The 21,818-nt window shown below is 50.9% G+C and overlaps 2 long non-coding RNA genes across 3 annotated transcripts; both read right to left on the bottom strand.

Moving 5' to 3' along the window:
• Positions 1-3,427: 3,427 nt before the first annotated feature.
• Positions 3,428-6,895, bottom strand: LOC141577354 (uncharacterized). Its single transcript, XR_012506227.1, has 3 exons — positions 6,043-6,895; positions 5,281-5,390; positions 3,428-3,886 (listed from the first exon to the last, which is right to left on the bottom strand). It is a non-coding gene; the product is annotated as an uncharacterized LOC141577354 (long non-coding RNA).
• Positions 6,896-8,575: 1,680 nt separating this feature from the next.
• On the bottom strand, positions 8,576-20,627 carry LOC141577353 (uncharacterized). Of its 2 annotated transcripts, none has more exons than XR_012506226.1 (5): positions 20,498-20,627; positions 12,073-12,159; positions 11,575-11,725; positions 10,400-10,523; positions 8,576-8,676 (listed from the first exon to the last, which is right to left on the bottom strand). It is a non-coding gene; the product is annotated as an uncharacterized LOC141577353 (long non-coding RNA). The 2 variants fall into 2 exon arrangements; XR_012506225.1 differs by lacking the exon at positions 20,498-20,627 and adding an exon at positions 14,699-14,824.
• Positions 20,628-21,818: the final 1,191 nt, after the last annotated feature.

Here is a 21,818-nt window from a genome sequence, read left to right as displayed (position 1 = left end):
AGTGCTGGTAAGGAAGTAGAGCAAGCAGAGCTGATACACACCACAAGGAATTTACAATAGTACAACCATTTTGAAACAGTCTTTTACAGTTTCTTTAAAAAAGGTAAATACCTATCTACCATATAACCCAGATATTCCTCATCTGGTGCTTTAGAAAAGAAAAGCATATGTCCTTATAAAGACTTGTAACCAAATATTCACTGCAATTTTATTTATAATAGCTCAAGTTGTAAATAACCCATGCATCCATCAAGAAGTAAATGGAGAAACAAATGATGGTCTATCCAAACACTGCTCACAACAAACTATTCAGTAAAAACTCAGCACAAAACAATACTCTGCTATAAGACAAAAAAGCTATTAATACAGCAACACAGATGACTCTCAAAATAATTACACTGAATGAAAGAAGTCAGACAACATAGAGTAGATACTGCATGAATCCATTCATACAACGATGTTGAAAATGCAGACCAATATGTTGTGATGGAAAGCAGATCAATGGTTTCCAGGGGAAGAGATTGGGAGGGAGGGAGGGACAACAAATGGCAGGAGAGAAGCTTTGTGGGTGATGGGTATGTTCACTCTCTTGAATGTGGTCATGGTTTCTTGGGGATATACTTATGTCAAAACTTATTAGCTGTACACTTTATACGTGTGAAAATTACTTTGCCAAGTATACCTCAAAGCTGTTTTAAGAAAAAAGGCACTTCAGTCCTGATCCACTTCAGCGCCTGATTGGAGTGACATGATCAGTCCCTCACCCTGTTTGCCTAACAGGAAGGTAGAAAACCTCTCACGGAAAATAACATATGGATTTTTCATTTGCAATGTCTGCCTTGTAATAAAGAATTTCAAGACATGCAACATGTCAAGACTATATAACAGATAATATGAGAATAAGAAACATTAGACAAAGGATGCAAACCCCCAGGTGATGTAGGCATCAGAGTTACCAATAAAGGCTATGAAATACTTTTAATATATTCAAGAAAATAAGGAAATTATGGGAGAATAGATAACAGGGTAAAGACTTTCACCAGAGAAATATACTGGAATGTATTTTTAAGAGAAATCAAACAGATACTCTAGAACTGAAGCTTTCAGCTCTGGAAACAGGTAAACAGAGCTAATTAGGATCCCTTTTAAGTAAAACTTTCAGTAATACCGGGTAAAATACAACAACAAATGTAACACAGAGCTAACTATGGAAAGAGAAGTTCCCAGGTGACAATACAAAGAGGACACTTAAAGCCCAGAGTGGTAATCTTGTGAGCTGATGCCACCACACCCTGGAGGGAAGGGGTTTTAATCTGCACATAGAGATACAATGTCCATTTAGGAAAAACGGTCCATACCAGATGTAGAAGACTCTTCCTTTATATCTATATAGGCAGATACAGAGATGTAAAGTGGCAGCAGAGGTCACAGTGACACAGGGCCCTGGGCCAAGGAGTGTGAACACCTCTGCAAGCTGGGAAAGGTAGGAGGACGAATCCCTCCCTAGAGCCTCGGTGTGGAACATAGCCTTGGCCACACGTTGGTTTTAGCCCACTGACAATGACTTTGCACTTCTGCACAATAGAACAGTGAGACGATGAATGTGTATTGCTTTAAGCCACTGAGTCTGTGGTCCTTTGTTACAACAGCAAAAGGAAAGAAACTCAGGAACCAACATGAACATGAACCCCAAGCTGCCTGCTGTGCTGGCAGGAAGTTCTTTGTCTCTGATCCTGAGGGAGACTCCTGTCTTCTGGCAGCATCCACAAACTACCTCATGCTAACTTGACAGCTTGCAGATGGTTAAATCTTAACCCTGCACAGTTCTTGATATTTAGTTAATAAAAATGATGGTGTCATCATGGGTATTTTTCCATCTTTTAAATACCCTTCAGTCTTCTAATAAAGCTACCTCTAATTGAGAGACAGTGTAAATAGTTTTCAATCTTCATAATAAATAACTGTGGTTTTATTTGGTTATTTAAATTATGAATAATAATATTCACATTAGTAAAAGTTATTAAAATCAACATTGTTTAATGAAAATATCATTTCTTTTTGCATGAACATGTATTAACTACAATAAATGTTCCATGCTTTGTTCTACGATTTACTGTTAGAGCCTTAAAGAATAATATTTTCCTCAAAAGATATTATGGCAAAGGGATTTCTTTTGGTGGAACAGTTCCTACATCAAATCTGGTGCATGGCTCAGGCCACTGGGAACCTAGAGTTGATAGAAATTAGGAGGCATTATAAACACAAAATGATTTTTAAAGAATTAAACAACTGGATGTGTGAAACAAAGAATCCGAGAATATTCTAGTGAAATAAATGTATTTTTCAGCTTAAGCAAGACACTGGGTGAATAAATCTAAAATGAAAAAAACACCCAGAGATCAGCAGTGAGTCATGCATGCAGTGTGACTGATCAAAACCAAGTTGTTTCCAAACCAGTGTGCAGGCTTGATGCCTTCATGAATCAAGTCTGTGTGGCACCAGGCCATCTCGAATACATGTTGATGAGGTATTTATAAGCCCTTCACCATCCCAGCACAAAGCCCACACATGAGCCACAAGACCATCACCTACACATCTGCAAAAGACACAGCATGGTGAATAGCACTTTTCTTGTTCAGTAGCCGGTGGCAGGGCACTGTGAGCAGACAGAGATACAGGGACACAGAGACACAGAGGCACTTCCCCTCACTCAGCTGATAACCTTCCGTGCATTCCTGGGGACAGGATTGTCATAAAATGCACCATGGATTGATCCTCCTCCTAGGAAAGGAACGGTAGGTCTGTCCTCAGGTTGGAGCAAGGGTGGCCGGAGGATCTCAGAAGAGCTGTTTCAGCACAACAAATAGAATTTTCGGCCACCGTGACCACGAGAGACAGGTCTCCTGCCATCCCGGTAGGCACTTGGGCTCCTGACAAAAGCTGGGCTCAGTAAAGGCTTGAGTAGAAGGCACAGACCTGAGGGATGCCCCAGCAAGAGACAGGAGGTAGGGCCTGGTTTATACTGCTCTGGGTGTATCCCAGCCTCATCCGAATACGAAATCAGAAATTTGCAAAACAGCAGAGCTGGGATGGATCATCTACTCCAGACTCCTCACATTACAGTTTAAAGGGTGGCAGCCCTGGGAGGCAAAACAACGTGCTAAAGGCAGAACGTGGAAGAGGCAGCGCGAGATAAAATGCACCGTGCCAACCCCTGTTCAAGGATGCTGACACTGAGTGTGGGGCCAAGGTTTCCAACGAGGAGAATGAGACAGTGTAAATACTTTGTTCCCCCCAAAACCCCAAATATTTTTTAATGGCACAAAACTCACCTTAACTAGCTCTCTTCTGAGGGCGCTCTCTTCTGCTTCTTCGTCTTTCTGTCTGTCTCCATTTCTCTCTCTCAGAGAAAAACACATACAATTTTGTGAAACGGGACTTCCTGCCATACAAAGACAAAATTCATATCTTCAAAAAGACACCTGACAAAGCACGTTTCTCAACTCAAGTCTTTGTGTGGGGTCTGGGCAACTGGCTTATTTTCTAGAACATTCGGTGGTTCGAAAATCAGATCATCTTCCCCAAAGGAAGAGTTCTGGTCCGTGTTGATGAAGTTGGGGATGTCACATTTCATGGGCAAGTTCGGCTCCTCCTCTGGCCATCCGCTGCATCTGATGGCTTCCTGGAGCCGAACATCACTGTCAAGGGCTATGGTGGGGATACTAGCTTTGGCCTTGTCGAAGTGGCCCACTTCATTGACGTAGCAGTGAAAGATGGACCTAGATTCGTCATTGACCTGCCAGAGAACATCTGGGGCACCAGCGGTCTCCCAAAGTCTGACACAAATCTGTTCAGTCTGAATCTGTTCTCGGGAGACTCTGCATTGCTATAAAGAAAACCAAAATAAAATATCGCTCACACTCTAGCTCGGTGACCTGAAGAATCATAGTTTTTGCCATCTACTGAGAGCAAACCCCTGCAGAGAGCATGCTGACAAGCACTGGAAGTGAAAGACATCACTTCTGAACACATACAATTACACCCAAGGTAAAAGTCTCAAGTGAGGACCCTTGGACAATCCTGAAAAGACATCGCTCCCTGAGAATCCTCAATATTGGTGTCTCGCACACCAGTGTTTCTCAGTGGGACAATCAGATCATCTTCATCAGATTTAGTTAAAGTGCTTCTTAAAATGCAGAATTCTGGTGTGCACACCCTCAGAGTCTCAGAGGTAAGGACGGGTAGTCTGTATTTTCATAGCCACCAAGATCACTAAACATGCTCAGGTTTAGCACAGCGGTCTACATCGGGTCACCTGAGCATCGACAATGCTGTCTCATGTGGTGGGGTGGCCATGTGTGTCAGGGTGCTGTCCTACCCACGTGACTCCCCTGATTCTCAAAACTCACAGTGCAGCCCCATTGGGCAAGAAATACCACCATTTCACAATGCATACTCAAGGAGCCCGACTGACAGATACAATCAGTGATAGGAGAGGGGACAAAACTCAGCTTCCTGATACCTTCTTTCACTTACTGTGGGACAAATGATCAATTCAATGGTAATAAATTAGTGAATGAGTGAATAAGATGACTCGTTAGTCCCACGAATGCCTGGAAGAGCGAGCCTGGGCACACTGAGAACCGTAACAGCCCATCTACTTAATTGCCATCCTCCCCAGATCTATGTAAAGGTTACTACCACGCAGGCAGTGTCTCCTGAAGGGCAAGAATCATGTCTGAACACACTCTCAAATCCAGAACAGAACCTGACAACAATTAGGCTCTGGAGTCTGTGTTTAGCGAGTGTGGAATCTCAGTGATTTCAGCTCTTAGACCTTGCCTTCCCATCCCACCCCTCATGATATGGCCCCTAAGACTAGTTCTTTCAGGGCTGGGGCCACGGAAACCATTTACAGGACTGGAAGAATCTGATCATATAAACCATCCCCCAGATTATCATCAAATGTCACCTGCATTTCAGGGATCAGTAATTCCAGAAGCTTTGCAGTTCAGGCAGGTGAGGGATTTTTATATCAGCTCTGTCTTCTACTGTGACTGCCTGGGTGACATCCGACAAGGAATTCTCAAAAGCCTGAGCTTTTCCTTTCAGGAATAATCTAATTAACAAATCTCGCTGACCACTCAACCAATGTGATGTGAAGATCAATGATTTACACAGGAGTACAACATTCACTAGGTCGTGGATTTAGAATCAGAGAAAAATCATTTGAGAAAGATTGACAGAATTTAGCTTTAATGCAAATTTAAGTATTCTTACCTTTCAGTAAATCATCTTCCCCTACTTATCACTTCACCCAAGTTTAAAAGATATTTGAGAACAGGGATGAGTGTGCCAGCAATCTGTGACCCAATAACCTAAAATGTCACCTAGGAAAAAGAGGGGAGTAACACATTTTTAAAAAGCATGGTGAGGATGGCGGGGCCATCCCCCAACTCCAGACTAAGAAGCTCTAAGTAATAGATTTCCTGCCTGCCTGGGGCATCAGCTGATGTGAAAACCCACCCAGAAACCTCACTGTCCAGCAACTCTTCCGTAACACAGGCTACACTTCCTCAGAATTAAGAATTGGGTCAAGTAACCCCTTTGCTGAAGAATAAAGACAAAGGAGAACAAGAGGTTTCTGCCCCTCCCCAGGGGAGAGCCCAGACCTTGGGCTGCATGCACTGCGCCCACCTCCCAGGAGAAGAATTAACTGGAGAAGGGCGTTCTGCGAAACTGGGGCAGCAAAGTTTGAGATGGGAACAAATTGACCAGCTGGCCAGGGACAGCCCCCTTCGTCGCTGCCTTGGCAGCTGCCTCCGCCCCCTCAGCACATCCTGCCCACCTCCAGTGGCTAAGCTGTCAGGGAAACTGTGCTTTGGGACCTGGGGCAAAAGAGGCTGCCCCCAGGCCAAGCTGCGGAAGAGATGGGAGCTAAACCACCAGCTCCCAAGCGGCAGGCTCCATACCCCAGCCAACACCCCGCCGCCCCCTCACCCTACTGCAACCCCGGGGCAATATGACCCGGAGAAACGTGACCTGGGAACGAGGGTCGGCCACGTCATGCCTCCAGAGAGATGGGAGCTTATCCTTCACCTCGCCAGGGGCAGCCACTCTCTCCTCTCCAACACCTGATCTCACCGCGCCCACCTCCCAGGAGCAACCTGACCGGGTGTGGGGTGTCAGGCGAATCTTGCGCGGGAGAGGCCATCCCCAGGCCAGGTCAGTGGAGAGGAGAAGAAGTGGCCCCATTAGGACAGGCAGCCGGACCTCGCAGCTGCCTCTGCCCTTCGACCGCATCGCGCCCTTCTCCCAGGGGCAAGCTGACCTGGAGACGGGCATCCGGCTTCTTGGGCAGCAGAGGATGCCCCCAGGATTGGCAGCGTGGAAGAGGAGAGCAAATTGACAGGCTCAGCGCTGCAGGTCTTCTACCCCCGCCGTCGCCACCCCCGCACCTTAAAGGCACCGCCCAGGGCACCCCTCCCCCAGCAGGTTGAATGGGACAGGTGTGTCTGGTGATCTGGGGGAGGAGAGGCCACTCCCACACCAGGCAATCGGGGAGACGGGAGCCAATCCACCAGCTCCCCAAGGCAGCCACCTACCCCTGAAGCAGCCACCTCTCTTGCCCCCTGACCTCACGGTGGCCTCCTCTAGGGAGCAGGCTGACCTGGAGATGGACGTCCGGCGAACTTGGGACAACAGAGACAGCCCTCAGGGCAAACCATGGGGGGAAATGGGAGCAAATGGACCGGCTCCATGGGAAAACCTGCCGCTGCTGCCACCACCCCCAACGTACCACGCCCGCCTCCCGGGGTCAGGCCGACTAGGATACACGTGTCCCGTAACCCAGGGCAACAGAGACCGCCCCTAGGACAAGCCGCGGGGAAGATGGGAGCAAATGGCCCGCTCCCCCGCTGCAGGCCCCCGACCCCCGCCACCCGTGTACCCTGACTACCCTGCCTCCCGCCCCCAGCAGGCAAAGTGGGACAGGGGTGTCCGGGGACCTGGCGCAGCAGAGGCCGCCTGCAGGCCACGCGGCACAGACATGGGAGCTAATACACAAGCTCCCCCGGGGCAGCCTCCCTATCCCCGCAGCCACCACCTTACCAGCCCCCTGACTGCACCGCACCCATCTCCCAGGTGCAACCTCACCTGGAGTCGGACCGCAGGCAAATCTCTGGCGGCAGAGGTCGCCCTCAGGCCAGGCCGCGCGGGACAGAAGAAATGGAGCAGCTCCCTGGAACGGACCCCCTCCCCCTGCAGCCGCCGCCGCCGCCTCCCAGGGGCAAGCTCACCTGGAGACCGGCGTCCCGCCTCTACGGCAGCAGAAGCTGCCACTGGCTCCGCCGCGGGGGAGAGCTGAGCGAACTGACCGGCTTCCGCGCGGCAGCCCCCCTAACCCCGTGGGCCCCGCACATTAATGGCACCGTCCCCACTCAGCAAGCTGAGCGGGACAGGCGTGTACGGTGACCAGGGGCAGCAGAGGCCGCTCCCAGGCCCGGCAGCCGGGAGAAGGCAGCTATTCCAACAGTTCGCCAGAGGCAGCCGCGCTCCGCCCCCCTGTCGCTGCCGCTGCCCCCTGACCTAACCGCCCCACCTCCCAGGAGCAAGCTTACCTGGAGTCCAACATCTGGCGAATCTCCAGCGGCCAAGGCCCCCCTAGGCCAGGCTCCAGGGAAGAGAAGAAATCGACCGGCTTGCCCGGGCAGCCTCCCACGCACCGCCGCCTCCGCCGCCCCAAACGATTGGACTAGCCTCCCGGGGTCAGGCTGACTGCGAGGATGTGCACTTGCCTTCTAATCCTGGCCACGTGCCTGAGCACCTCCCTGCATCCCTACACTCCCCGCACCTCTGCACCCCTGCCACTATCTGCACTTCTGCACTGCCTGCACTTCTGCACCCCTGCACCCCCGCATCCCCTGAACTGCCTGCGCCCTCCACAGCCCCTGCACCCCTGTCACCAGTTACACTTTTGCACTGCCTACACTCCTGCACCTCTGCATGTCCCACACACCACCTCTTGGGCCTGTGGCAGAGTCTCTGCTGTTAGACCAATGCACAGGAACTCACATCTTTGCCAGTATATGATGCATCAGTGGACGTCTGGGGTTGGCTGCAGGAAGGTACATGTTCCCGGTCACTAGCCTGGGCCACTAGGGTGATCTCTCTGAGGTCACCAAGGGCGGGCTCAGAGATGCTGTTTTCCGGGAAGAGAGGAGTTGAAACAGGTCTTGAGGGCAGAGCTGTGCTCAACAGGCCGTCCACGCTTCATGTTTTACACAGGGCTTCGGAGAAGTGAAATGGATCCAGCCAAGTAAGACCGGCCTGCTGTACGCCCACCTCAGTCCTGGGCTCTGAGTCAGACCGACTGGCTCCCACACTCACGGCCCAGTTTTGGTACCTGAATGGTCCCTTTGAGGCATCCCATCAGTTCTCAGGAAGAAGTCTGGCTGCTTCCACCCCATGGCCCTCCCTCCTGTGCTGGCCTCAGGAAGTTTCCTTATTTGGGGAAGAAGGCAGCCCACCCCCTACCCCACCCCTCACCATGCTCTCACCCAGGCTGCAGCTCTCGCTGCCCATCAGAGTCTGGAAAGCCATCCCTCTTCAGTTATGTCCCTTCTGAGATGGACTTGCTTCCACTCAATTCTAGGCGAGGATGCACCATGGAATGCACTGGGTAAGAGAACCAAAATAAATAATTTCTTCTGTGAGGTTTTCTGTTTATCTACTGGGATGGGCTGTGTGTAGTTTGCTACAGCTATTGGTATGAGAGGCTAAAACAGCCTGTGTGTCCTTGTTTTCATCTCCCCACTGTCTTTGGGTTTTCCCTTGACACTCCTGAGACATTTACTTCTTTTAGTTTTATTCCTGTTATTACACAGGGGCCCTACTGACATGGAGGTAAGGTGTTGGGGGAGCAGGACAGAGCAGGGCATCTGTAGTCCTGTGATTAGTTCTCATTGAGCCTATGCCCTGAGCTGTGACCTCCACAAGTGTGTCTCTTTCCCCCCACCCCAATTTGGGTGAGACAGAAGGGATTTCCCTTCTCCCAGGTTGGTTAGGCTCTGGTAAAATAATTTCTCATTAAAAAAACAAACAAACAAAAAACAACTTCCCCAAATGAAACAGAATGTTTTGGGTATATTTCAATAGAGTTATTTTCTCCTTTCCAGGCAGGAAGCATGAGGAGTTATCCTCTGAGGCCTTCATTCTGAGAACAGGACACGGTCCTGGAGGTAAAATGCATGAAAAAGAGCAGGGGGCCCCTCTGACTGGCCCCCTGGAGTTGTCACACTCGGACTTCCCCACGCTGAGATTTCCACTGGCCTCAGGGACCTGTTAAATCTGCCTGCCCTGGGGGTTGTTACAAAAGCGGGTTCTGCCCTGGGAGCTGTGACTCGCCAAGCCTGCCTGGCTGCCTCTCTGTGTTGGGAGCAGATTTTCCCCTCATTTTTCTGGGATCTAAGAAGTACAGTGGGATTGCAGCTCCCTCAGCTCTGGTGTTGTTTTCAGGACAGAAGGAGAAATTTCTGAGCTCCACACGAGCTGGAACAAAGGCTGGAATCCTCCCCTCCTCTGCCTCCGTGCAATAAGTTTCTGTGGTTCTAGCCGAGTTTCTGAAGATGTGGATTTAAACACACACATCCCAGCCCCTACAGGAGCACACAGTCCCATAAATCCCCCCAGTTTCCACTGGTAACTACTGAGCTGATGGGGACACGGGTTTCGGGTCCACAGAGGCCTGACTGCACTACTTGCTCCGTGGCCTATTAACGTGGTTGCTCTGGGTCTTGTCTGAAGTGGCTTGCTTACCGCACCTGGTACATGGGAAACACAAAATAAGTTCTAGAAACTTCACTTTTTCTCCCTCCAGGGCCTTCAAACATAGAAAGTATTAAGTGAACTCAGACGGCCTAGTCACCGCAATGAGGTCCGTCCAGCCTGGCTCTCCTGAGTGATGGGCACTGACTTGCACCTTAACTCGGAATAGTAGGGGAACCGCCTTCTTCTAACTGGGCCTCTCCCCACACCGGGCACGCCCTCAGCTGAGACGGTGTCAACTCCCCCATTGAGGTGTGTGCTGGTGGCTTCAGTGTGACCTGGCCCTGCCGGGATATGAACCTGCAGTGAGTGAGGTGGAGGGTCGGGTGGAGAGGGGTCCCTTCTGGGGTGGCAGGGGGCCCGGTAGCACCCAGCCCGGCCTGGTGCCTGGGGCTCCCTAACACCTCCTACAGCTCCTGGGTTGGCTCCGGTCCTGGCCAATCCATACACCCTCCCAGCATCTTCTCATTAAGTCCCTTTTTGCTTTTATCAGCGAGAGGTGGCTTCTGTTGCTTGTTCAGTGAAACAGTACATAGGGAAACCAGACTATTTCTAACATCAGTAAAATACCAACCTCAGTTATCTCGCCGGGCAGACCGTGCAGCACAAAGGCCTGCACAGGGCTGTGCGAACGGCTTACGTGAAGGGTCCTCATCATCTGTCTTCAGAGATGCAGAAGCTGGTGGTTCAGGTAAAACCTCAGGGAGGGATTGAGGAATCCAAAGCTGGTTGGTTTCAAAGGCTAACTGGTCAGACCAGACCCCTGAGCTGTGGTCAGAAGCCTAGCTCAACATCACTCAGACTCAGCACCATAAGTGCCAGGTGGGGGTGGTGGTGTTCCCTTTGCAGGCTCTCATTGGGGATTCACTGTAGTCCCTTAAATGCAGCAGAGATTCCAGCCCCCTTAGCCCCCACTCTGCGTGTTCCATGACACAAATCCCGGGAGTGTTTAATTTTCATCTTTGTTTAGGAGGATGAAGGAGGGGCAAGAGGAGACATAAATTCATACTGACTGACACAAGGTCACAGCCAGTACCTCCTCCTTGGAGAGATATGTGCTCCCAAAGTGGTGGCTGGGGGGCTGGGCGGAGACCCTCCACTGGTCCCAGAGGGACTCCCTCATCTGGCCACAACTGATGGGTTGGACAACAGATCCAGAGGGAGACAGAGCATCTTTCCTGGGAATTTGGAACTGACACACAGAAATCAAGTTCACTCATCTGGGGATTGGCGAGGGGCGGTGGTTGGAAGTCAAATGAAACCAGAGCATGAGAGAAAGTTAGAAGTGAAAGAGAGAGAGACAGAGAGACTGAGCTTGTGAGAGCAAATAGTCAGAAAGAAGGAAAACAATCAGGGGACAGAGGAATTCCAGCTCTTGACTGTCTAGTCTGTCCTAGCCCATCAACGACCCCGCGGGATGGTTAATAAAATTCCAGTTTTGCAGATAAGGATAAAGGCTGAAAGAGGTGGGGGCTGGGTTTGGGTGCACAGTTAATTCAAGTGCCGCTGGACCCCTCATTTCCCATTGCCTGAAGGCACTGTAATCCTCACTGGGACCCCTGCGGTCCCCTGACAGCCCAGCACCCTGATCAAATGGCCCCTGCGGGAGTGGGAACCCCTCTGAGCGTGAAGAGTTCCCTGAACCGAGATGCCATGCATCAGCAGGCTCCTGCACACCCCAGGTTAACATCTCCCCAGCTGTGCAGTCTCCCGACCCACTTCCCTCCCTGCCAGGCACCCCTTCCTTACCACCGAGTGTACTGCAGGAATTCAGACACAGGGATGCCCAAAGCAACACGAGCCCACCGGCTATACAAACAGCAGACTCCCAGCCCCACCTGGGTTCCGAGGGGACAGTAGGCGTCCTCAGCTTCCATGTGTCTAAGACAATCTTCTTCAGCTGGAGGTTATAGAGAAAAATAAAAGGTCCAAAACATAGTTCAGTGAGGAATTCCTCCAAGGACCTGACTCCAGAGACTACAACCAGGGGTCCCTACCCCCCGGACTTGGGGTGAAGGTGGATTATTGATCAGCACAACCTCCGGTGGCCCAGCTCCTCAACTTGGCTGCCCAGAGTGGGCTGGGGGAATGGGTAAAGCCAGGGCACTCAGGAAGAGCACAGAGGACCTGATCTCCCCTCTCCGCACTTGTAAACCCTTCCTCAAATCTCAAGGCATCTGACAGAGAGCAGCCACCACAATAAGGAGATGCTCCCATTTCTTCACTCACTCCAGTCTGTTCACTTACGTGCTGAGCATCCACTGGGTCCCAGGACATGACACATAGGATGGCCGATGGGACAGGCTTGGTCCTTCCCCCTGGACCCTGTTCAATCTGATGGAAGAATGATCACTCATAAAGAGTTTTTCAAAATTATACAGAGACCAAAGACAAACTGCAGAGTGAACCAAATTTAAAAATATATATGAAGATCCCCCAGTCTCCCCGCCTAAGGTTAATAGCATAAAGCAAAAAGATGTTGCCTTTGATCACCAAGGAAGTTGTCACCCCCTCTCAGGTGGAAAGGACAGTTATTCTTTGAGCAGGACACAGAAGTGCTCCATCGGATTGGACCAGGGCATCTACAGTCATTCAGCAAATGTGTATAAGCTCCTACTACGTACGGGAATCTCCTAACTAGACCAATTCACAAGGTTCTCGGGCTTTATCAGTCAACAAAATAGACATGACTCCCCATCACTGGGGGCTCAGAGTTTTAGTAGAGGAAACAGGCAGCATGTTGGGGGTAGTAAGAGCTTGGAAAAATTAAAAAAAAAAAAAGAGTGATATGAGCAAACTCCGGTGATGGCGGTGGGGTGGGAGGCAGGCAGGAGGGAATAAGGCAATCCTGGCAGATCTCACGGAGTAATGAACTTGAAGCAGAATAGATCCGGAGGAAGAAGGAAGAGCCGGAGTCAGAGGCCCCCTGAGTGAGGGGGAGAGTGTGGGCAGAGAGGCAGAGCACGCCGGGTCCTGAGGCCTTTGTGATGACTTTGGCTCCTAATGAAATGATGACCCGTTTAGTGAGTTTTGAGGGGAGGGGTGATATAGTCCAACTTAAGCTTTTGTGTTTGTGTTTTTTTGTGGGAGGTAATTTATTTATTTTAATGAAGGTGCTGGGGATTGAACCCAGGATCTCTTTTTTTTTTTAACATTTTTTATTGATTTATAATCATTTTTGAACCCAGGATCTCTTGCATGCTAAGCATGCGCCCTACCACTGAACTAAACCCACCCCATCAATGTATGTTTTGCAGGCTCCCTCTGACTCTGTGTGGATGAGAGATTGTAGGAAAGCAAAGATGGAAACAGGAGGCTATTGGTGTCCAGGAAGGGCTGAAGGTGGCTCTTAGGAGGGCGGGGAGCAGGGAGCAGGTGGTTAATGAAGACAGAATACCCAGAATTTTCTAACAAGCTGGATTTGCTGTCTGTGTGTGTAAGAGAAAGACAGAAAGAACATTGTTCCAACATCTGGACCTGGACAATGGGAGGGATGTCCTCTCCATCCACAAGGGATGGGACAAGGTGGGGCTGAGCAGGTGGAAAGGGGCTGGTATCAGCTCAGTTCTTCAATGTCATGGTTAAGGTGTGTATTACATATTGCCACAGAAATGCCTAATAGGTAGAGGAGTCTGTTTTCTTTTTCTTTTTAACATTTAAAAAATATAATTTAAATGTATTAATTGTATTATGTGAATGATTTGGGAAGTTTGTTTCATGCCAAGGTATATGTTATATATAGCCAAATGGAAAATATATCAGAAAGGGGAGAAATGAGGGCTTTCACATAAACTGACTGTCCATAACGTAGGTAAAATTTCAATAAAACCAGTGTTCAGTGAAAAAACCTCATCTTGGTGTTACATAAAAATAAATGAAAAAGGACTATGTTAATGTATCATTATTTCATGTTACATAATAGCCCCAAACAAACACACTGTTTAACTATGAGGCTTGTAGAAATGCTATTCGCTTTTTCCACATAAATACAGAAATGCAGAAAGGTTCTAAGTTAGAATAAGCATCTTAGTGGAAATAATACAGATTTGAGCATTTTACATGATATATATATTTACTGATACAAAATTTGGAAAAGTAATTACATAGTAGAACATATGTATGAATGTGAAAGCAAGATTAATGAAAGAAAAAGAATGTGAGTCTCAGGGATAAAGGTCCAGATGGAAAGGGCAAATCAGGGAGTTTTGGAGAAATCGAGAAATTGATGGCATGCCACTTTCCAAGGCTGGGTTGCTTCCACCAAAGGAATAGCAGAGAGAGAGATGAGAGGCCCAGGAGCCAACCCTGGGGCACACCCACAGTGTATGTTTGGGAAAAAGAGGAGACATTGGCAAAGGACCAGCCAGTAGACCAAAAGCAGAAAACAGACTGAGCGATGGGCTGGAGTTTAAGTGAAGCAGGAACACGGGGGAGGAGGGATGGAAGAGCTGGGTCAAATGCTGCCGAGGGTCTACTCATGATGAGGACTGAAAATTGACCACTATATTTAGCAACGTGTGGTCACTGATGGCCTTGACAGAGCAGTTTCCATAGAGCGAGGGATCAGGGGAAGAGCCAGAGTGGGTGTAAAAGGGGATGGCTCAAGAGAAGATGCAGACAGTGAGTTTAAACAACTCCTTAAATATTTGCTGCAAAGACACAGGGTGGCAATTGGTGGGGGTGAATTAGGGTCAAGGAGTGCTGTTTGTTTCTTTTAAGAAGATGGACGTTTATATACTGATGGGAGCCAACTAGCAGGAGAACAAAATAGATGAGGTAGTGAAAGAGAGGATGGTTTTGGGAGTGACAACCCAGAGAAGATGGGAGGGATGGGGCCCTGGGGACTTTTCGAGGAATTGGCTTTCGATGTTACCTGTAATAAGAGGTGGGGCACCGAGAGTGAGGTCACAGACAACACTAGGTGAGCGGATGTGCTGGGAGTTGCTTGTGAAACTTCTCTTCTGTTGGCTTGTTTGCTTGTTCAAAGTAGAAAAGTAACCTTATCAGCTGAGGGATGAGGAGGAAGAAAGAGTTACTGGAGCCATGAGAAGAAGATAAGAAAGAGCCTTCCAGGGAGAATGGGACAGTGAAAAGAGCAGGGGGAGATGGGGGAGTGCGCTCCCAGAAAGTTACATTTTCTCTTTGACGTCCCCAAATGTGTGATGTGTGATTACCCTTCCTGCTGTCTACGAAATAAAAATTAAGTATGGTTCAGAGGAAATGCTATTTCATTCTAAGAGGCTACCTGTTTCTCAGGAATGGCCATCTTAAACTGCAAATATTACAAAAAATGTTGAAAAGATGAACCTGTGTACCTAAAATCCCCTATTTTCTATTAATCTGGTTACTATTTAATTCCCCTATCAATAACTCATAACCAATACTGCCATGATGGAGGTACACTGATGCTTAAAAGGAAATGAGATCTGTATCCTTTTCCTAAATTCCATGGCTTCCTTAATATACAGTTCCCCTTGGAATTTAGGAATGTCTGGTATAAGAAGTGAGAAACAGTTTGAGAAAATCCCGGCTCAGAATTACACAGCACAACCGCATCTCAGAAGTATATACAGCCGTAAAGAATTTTAGAAGCAAAACTCCGTAACTACTCTTAAAGACTTTTGCAAACCTGGGCCTGCCCAGATGTTTCCAAACTGGAAAGGGACTCCAATCACTTGCCTGGTACCGGACCAGAGGCTGACCAGCCTTTTCTGTAAAAGCGAGAGAGTAAATATTTTCAGTTTTGCAGATCATTTTGTTGTAACCATGCAGGTCTGCAATAAGAAAGCTAAGAGCACTGGGAGACAGGAAACAAATGGGCATGCCCACACCCTCCCTTCCACTCAGGGCAGCTTCTCTGTGGTGGGCAGTTTTGCCACAATAACTTGTTTCTTTGTTTCCATTGGTTTCTTTTTTTCCACCTTACTGCTCAAGCTCAGAAATTCAGGTGGTCCTGGTCCTTCAGCATCCATGCAGAGAGAAGGCTGAGTGGGGTTGGGAACCCCACCTGATGGAGAAGAGAGATTGCTGGGAGGGACACTACGGCGGCCACCATGACACGAGACAATCACACCTTCTGGGGTGAAAGGGAATGAAGACAAGGGAGGGACAGAGCAGTGGGACCCCTAGGTCGCCTGCCAGGCTTTCTCTCCCTCCACAGCCACCCTGGGTGCCTGGGGGGTGTTGGGATTCAGCTACGGTGATTAGGCTGAAGGGACTCAATATAAAGGACCATCCAGCTCCTCACTAGGTTCCAAACGCAGCCCCTCAAAGTCCACCCTCTGAGTTTCTGGAACTCAGCTGGAAGAATAAATGAGCAGGCCAGATCCAGAGCCCAAGCCAAACACGACGGTAGTCACGTGGGGTTGTAACCCCATGCTCAGTGGTAGGGGACGCCTTGCAAATCTGCAGAAATCCCTGTTCCACCTCATTCCTGGGGGAAACCCCAGATCTCCTTCTGCTCTGTCTGTTCTTCTCTTGATGCTATTGTCCTGGATGGATGCAGAGTCTTTGAACCTGGCCCTCCAAACGTACATAAGCAGCCTGTTCGATAAAACAAATTATGCACTTTTTCACATTTGCCAGTTTTTTGATTCCAGAAATTTTGCGGGACTCATTCTCACAGTCTCCTGTGCCCCCACCACTTGGTGGCCCTCTGCTCATGGAAACACCATTTCCCACAACTGCACCCTGCCTCCCAGCTGGTCAGAGGGGAAAGTCCCACAAAGACACAGGTGTTTGTGAGGATCCTGTCCCCAAGCAGAAAGCCTACTCCTGGAGCCACGGACAGGGATCTGGCCTCCTGAGCCGCTCAGCTCTAATTCAAAGCCTAAACTGGGGGCCCCGAATATTGCTGAATGACTTTCTGAGTCACCTGGACTGGAGGGGCCTGATTTTTCTTTCCAGGAATGGATGTAGTGCAGCCTCCATTTTCAGGGCTGATATTGACGATGGATCTAGTTCCCCCCACTGCACCGCAGGAAGGAGAGGCCCTTCCATCCCACAGCTTGGAAACCCAGCCCAGGTAAGTTCTGAAGCAGTGTATTGCTGCCAGGTCCAGTATCCCTGCAGAGTGGCCTCTGTCCCTGAATGAGCCCCTTACCTGGGCCTTTTCTGCCCCGACACAACCACACCCCAGTCTGTGCCAGAGATCTGGGGCTCTGTGTGTCCAGGGCACACAGTTGGGACCTGAGCCAGGTGTCCACTGGGCCTCAAGGGGGAGAGGTCTGCCTCTGCATCAGGGGAAGGTGATCTCTCATGGCTGGCAGGACGCTCTCAATATGGACCTCCAGGCGCCCAGGGAGCAGTTTCCCTGCAGGTGTTAGAAGCCATCATCAGGAGGGCAGGCCCCTCTTTGTGCAGACCATCCCGCAGTGCTGGGCCCACGTGCTGACCACAGAAACCTACATGTCCCCAGGTTACCCCAGGCAACCTCACAAATTCGTCACTTGGTGACCTGGGTACCACGGGATCATTGGCCATCCCATGAGGGTGGTCCTTGAAGGCATGGACTCCAGGTGCTCCCGTTAAGAAATCCCCCTGGGTTTCTGTGGTCACAGAGCCCACACCAGAAGATTCTAGTCCTGCAGTGACCACCACAGCAGTCACCTCCCCTGTGCATGTCCAGGAACAAATGACAGCAATTTATTGCCAGGAATCGTGATGAACAAGGGGGTGGGATTCCATACTAGTTTTAGGATCCTGGTAACTCACTCTGCACCCCAAAAAGCATCCATGAGAAATGTGTTTATTGGGATATCTGTGCCCCTAGAAGAGCTGTTCCTCAGGGCTCCTGGGACCCTCCAGCCCCTCTCAAGGTTCTCAGAGCTTGGGTCTAAATTTCTATCTCCCTCCTTTGGTGTACAGCCACCTGTGTCTCGTGATCACAGGTCACTTTATTGCATGACTTGGCATGTTCTTAGTTCTCGTCCTCCACCCCTGCACTAGACTCCCACGATGTTCCCACTGACCCTTGGCTCCCTGGGTGGGTCAGGGGGCCCTAAGTCTGCACCCTTCACTCTCCTCCTCTACCCCCAACTCTGAGGCCACCCCTAGGTGGACTGGAAGGTGTTTGTAAATGAGTCTTACACAAGGACATGACTGGACAAAGCAGGGCTCCACCCCCGGAAAGCACACCTGCTCCCTTCTCTGATGAGGACCCCACAGCCCCACATTGCCTCCAGGAGTCTACTCAGCACACAGTTCCCCAGTTCTGGGCAAGGCGTCTCCCTGGAATCCTTGCTTCCAGGCAGAGTCTCTCTGTCCTTCTGAGTTTAGAGTTGTTCCCATGTTCCTGAGCACCAAGGTGCCCAGCACAGACCCTTCACTGACCTGGAGAGACAAGGAAGATATGTGGCCACAGGTATCACAGGACACACCTGCTGGGACCCCAGGCCAAAGGGCCATCCTTCTGCCTTCTCAGGTGTGGATCCCGTGGTACCTTTTTGCAGGGGGCCCAAATGGGGAGTGGGGCCCAAAGCAGTTCATGGGGCTCTCTGGGCAGGGAAGACTTGGGCCAGGCAGCCTTGCCTGGTTTCCCTCCTGGGGCACTCTGAAAACTCCTGCTCCTCTGGCTGTGGCTGGAGGCCCCCAAACTTCAGGGCGGGGCCCTTTCTCTCAGCCTCCACTGCCTCCAAAGCCACGCTGGAGCTGGCATGGGGAAAGAGCTTTCTTGCCCTCTTGTGGCCAAGCTGCCAGAGGTGGATGCTGCGGGGAACTGGAAAGAGTTAGCAGTTGCTCAGATGTGAGTGGTTAGGCAATTTGACACCCTGTCAACTAGCCTTAAACATTGGAAAGAGGGCTTTCCCGGGAAAGCTGGAAGTTACTTTCAGTAATTTGTTTAAAGATTTCTTTTTTTTTCCCTTAAGGACTCATAAAACCTCTCCCAGGTCATTCCTGGTATGGACCATTATCCAGGGATCAATCGGGAAATGCAGGAGGAGAGGGGTGGGGGTAGGGGAGAGGGTAGGGGAGATCAGAGCCCACAGAGAGGAGATGCCCCTCCTAGGAGCCACAAACTGGGCAGTGGCTGCTGGCATCCAGCTCTCCTGTTCTCAGGCCCATTTCATCTGTGGGGTGTTTCCAAAAGAAACAATGGTGGAAGGGCCATGGAGGACCCCTAGACCTCCCAGAATAGACAGGGGGAGCAGAGTCACCATGCTGGCCCAGAGCTTGGAGACAGACCTGCAGTGGAGACCACAGGTCTTCTGAGAAGCCAGTTTTGAAATAAAGGCAGTATGCGCTGGAATACCCATTTCGAGCAATTGCTTCATCATAGACATGTAATTTACATAGTTCTTCTCACCACGAAACTGTTCCCAACACGCTACATGAATGACGGCTTCAACACACATTCATTTCTGAGATGTGAACAAGTGTAGAGCCGCTCTTTCGTCCAGCATAATGGGCATGGTTACACCTAGGAAAGCTTACCAAGATTTCTCAGCAACAGCCAATTTCGAAATAAAGGCAGTGTGCGCAGGAAAAGCCGGTTGGAGTGAGGGCTTCCCCATACACATGTAAGTTTTATAGTTCCCCTCACCATGAAAAGCTGTTCCCAACATGCTACATGCATGAAGGTTTTGACACACATTCAGTTCTAAGAAGTTAGCATGTGGAGAGCCGCTCTTTCATTCAGCATAAAAGGCCTGGTTACACCCAGGAAGATTTACTCAGATGTCTCAGCTGGTTCCTTCACCCAGATTCAAAATAAAGGCCGTTTTTGCTGGGAAAGCCTGTTGGAGCGTGTTCAGAGCTGTTTCGGGCTCTGTCCCAGCTGGAGGGTGCAAACCCCAACCTCCAGAATGAGGGACCAGGACCCCACCGGCCAGGTGGTGTTGCCTTTGCTGGGGAACAGTGATCTTTGGGTTAGATATTTTGCAGCTCTCTCTAAAACCTGTTTTGACTTAAGTTTGCATCCTAGTCACCAGTTTCAGGGCAACAGAAAAAGCATATCCTACATCCCTTTGCACTGAAATCTTCCCAAAAGAGCAAATATTTGCCCATGAAAATACCAGCTGCTCTTCTAAGGCCCCCTAAATACCCAGCAGTGTGGCCGGTGCACTCTTGATCAGGAACAGGATGAGAGGGACCAGCGGTCTTCCAGCAGGCTTGGCCTGATGTGGCAGCTGCGCTGTGGGTCCGTGGTGGGAGGGCCATGCAGGGAATCCTGTTTGAGGGGCCTCTGTGCACGTCTGCATTATGCTCTGAGGTTTCATACAAAGCTCCAGGCATCCTAACTGGTCAGATACAGCCCCCACCCTCGGGCTGGAACCACCAGGACCTCAGTACCTGTAACAGGGACGGTGCCCGGTGTGGGGAGAGGTCATGGGACACTCCGGGGGCAGGGGTAGTGGTGCTGGGGAAGGCAGGGGGTGCAGTGAATGGTGGAGGGAGCAGGGTCCCTTGCTTGGGGGTGAGAGTTCTTGGGGAGACCACAGAGCATGGCACACACAATCCCCACCCCATACCCCAAATTCCTAGCCCCGCCAACACAGGGGCTTTTCTGAACACTCTCACCGTGGCTAGCCTGTAAGACTGCACCTAACCCGGCATCTGGCACCCCTGCCCTATCTCCCCTCTTAGGACAGATCCCGTCTCCTTGGAAACTGCCCAGCAGCGTGAATTCAAGGCCGGCAGCGGGCCTGGAGGATCTGCACTTCAGGTGCCCTACCTGGCCAGCCGTTTGTGCCTTGGCTCAGTCCTCTATCTTGCCCAACGGCAGCCTGGGTCCACGTCCGGTGCAAGGGGAGGCCGCGGAGCCCAGGCTGAGCCACACACACGGACAGGTGAGGGTGCCCCCGCCCCGCTGCCCCACCGCCCCGCAGCCCCGCCCACTGGTGGCAGCACCGCCTCAGCATCCGGCCGGCGCCAGCTGCAGGTGAGGACGTCTGCTCGGCACCGCCCGCCCCGGCCCCGCCCAGCTGCCCCATAAGCCTCCCCCCAGCCCCCGTCCTGGCCGAGCCTTGGCTCCCATTGGCTCCGCAATTTCTGCCCTCTCACGTCTAGCCTCAGGAGGACACAGACGCAAGCGCTAGAGGAGGGCCCCGCGGCGTTGCCATGGCTATATGCGCCGCGCTCTGCGCGGGCCGGTGTGAGCTTCTGGGGCGGGCAGCGGGCTCCGGAAGTGTGCAGCTACCCGGGACCATGGCGGTGCTTGCTGCTGGGGCTGGCGGCTTGCTCGCCTGGGCGACTAGTTCTTGCCTGGTCAGTCGGAGGCCGACATCCTGTCTGGGGCGGCGTCCCACAGACGGTAAACGTACGGCCGCGCCGTTGGCGGGGCCAGTGGACATGGACCGGGGTGGGATCCGGGTTGGTGTGGCTGCCGGGGAGGCGCTGTGGTGCCAGGGAGCGGGTTGGGGCGGGGAGGACAGGGCTGGGGCACAGCCTCGGGCTTTCCTCCCCCTCGGGCACTGGGGCTGGGACCGCGAGTCCGGGTAGCCCTGCTTGGCCGCGGCCTCCCAGAACCCCCGGGAAGGGCAGGCGGAGGACCTGACTTTTATGAAGCGGGGCCTTATCCGGGTTTTGAAGAGCCCCAGAATCAGATGTTTGAATGGGGTGGTTTATCAGCCTTGTTTATCTGCAGGGAAATTTCAGTTCCATCCAGATGTTGGCTCCTTCGGTAAAACTCAGGAATAAGACAAGGGTCATTGTCGATTAGCAGTTATCTAGGGCTTGACTCAAAATAGACTGTGCGGGGTGTAGGGATGGTAGATGGGCCTTCCCTCTCAAAGTTGGCAGTCTTCTGGGATTAGAGGCCCCAGTTGAGGATTACATCTTCATCTGCGGTAATGGAGGTTGTGGGAACATTAACACAGAGAAGGGAGGAGTGTGGCTGCGATAACTCATTAAAGAAGCCAGGACCCTTGCCTGGCTCTTGTGTAGGAGAGTCTCGCCTAGGGTAGGGCAGCAGTTATCAAAGTGTGTCTGAGGCCCCTGAGATGCAAGACTATTTTCATAGAAACGCCGGTATGTCACCTGCCTTTTGCACACTC

Source organism: Camelus bactrianus, chromosome 4 (assembly GCF_048773025.1).
Source record: "Camelus bactrianus isolate YW-2024 breed Bactrian camel chromosome 4, ASM4877302v1, whole genome shotgun sequence".
NCBI lineage: Eukaryota > Metazoa > Chordata > Mammalia > Artiodactyla > Camelidae > Camelus > Camelus bactrianus.
Note: the sequence above shows the minus strand (reverse complement) of the source record. Positions and strands in the feature narration are given on the sequence as shown.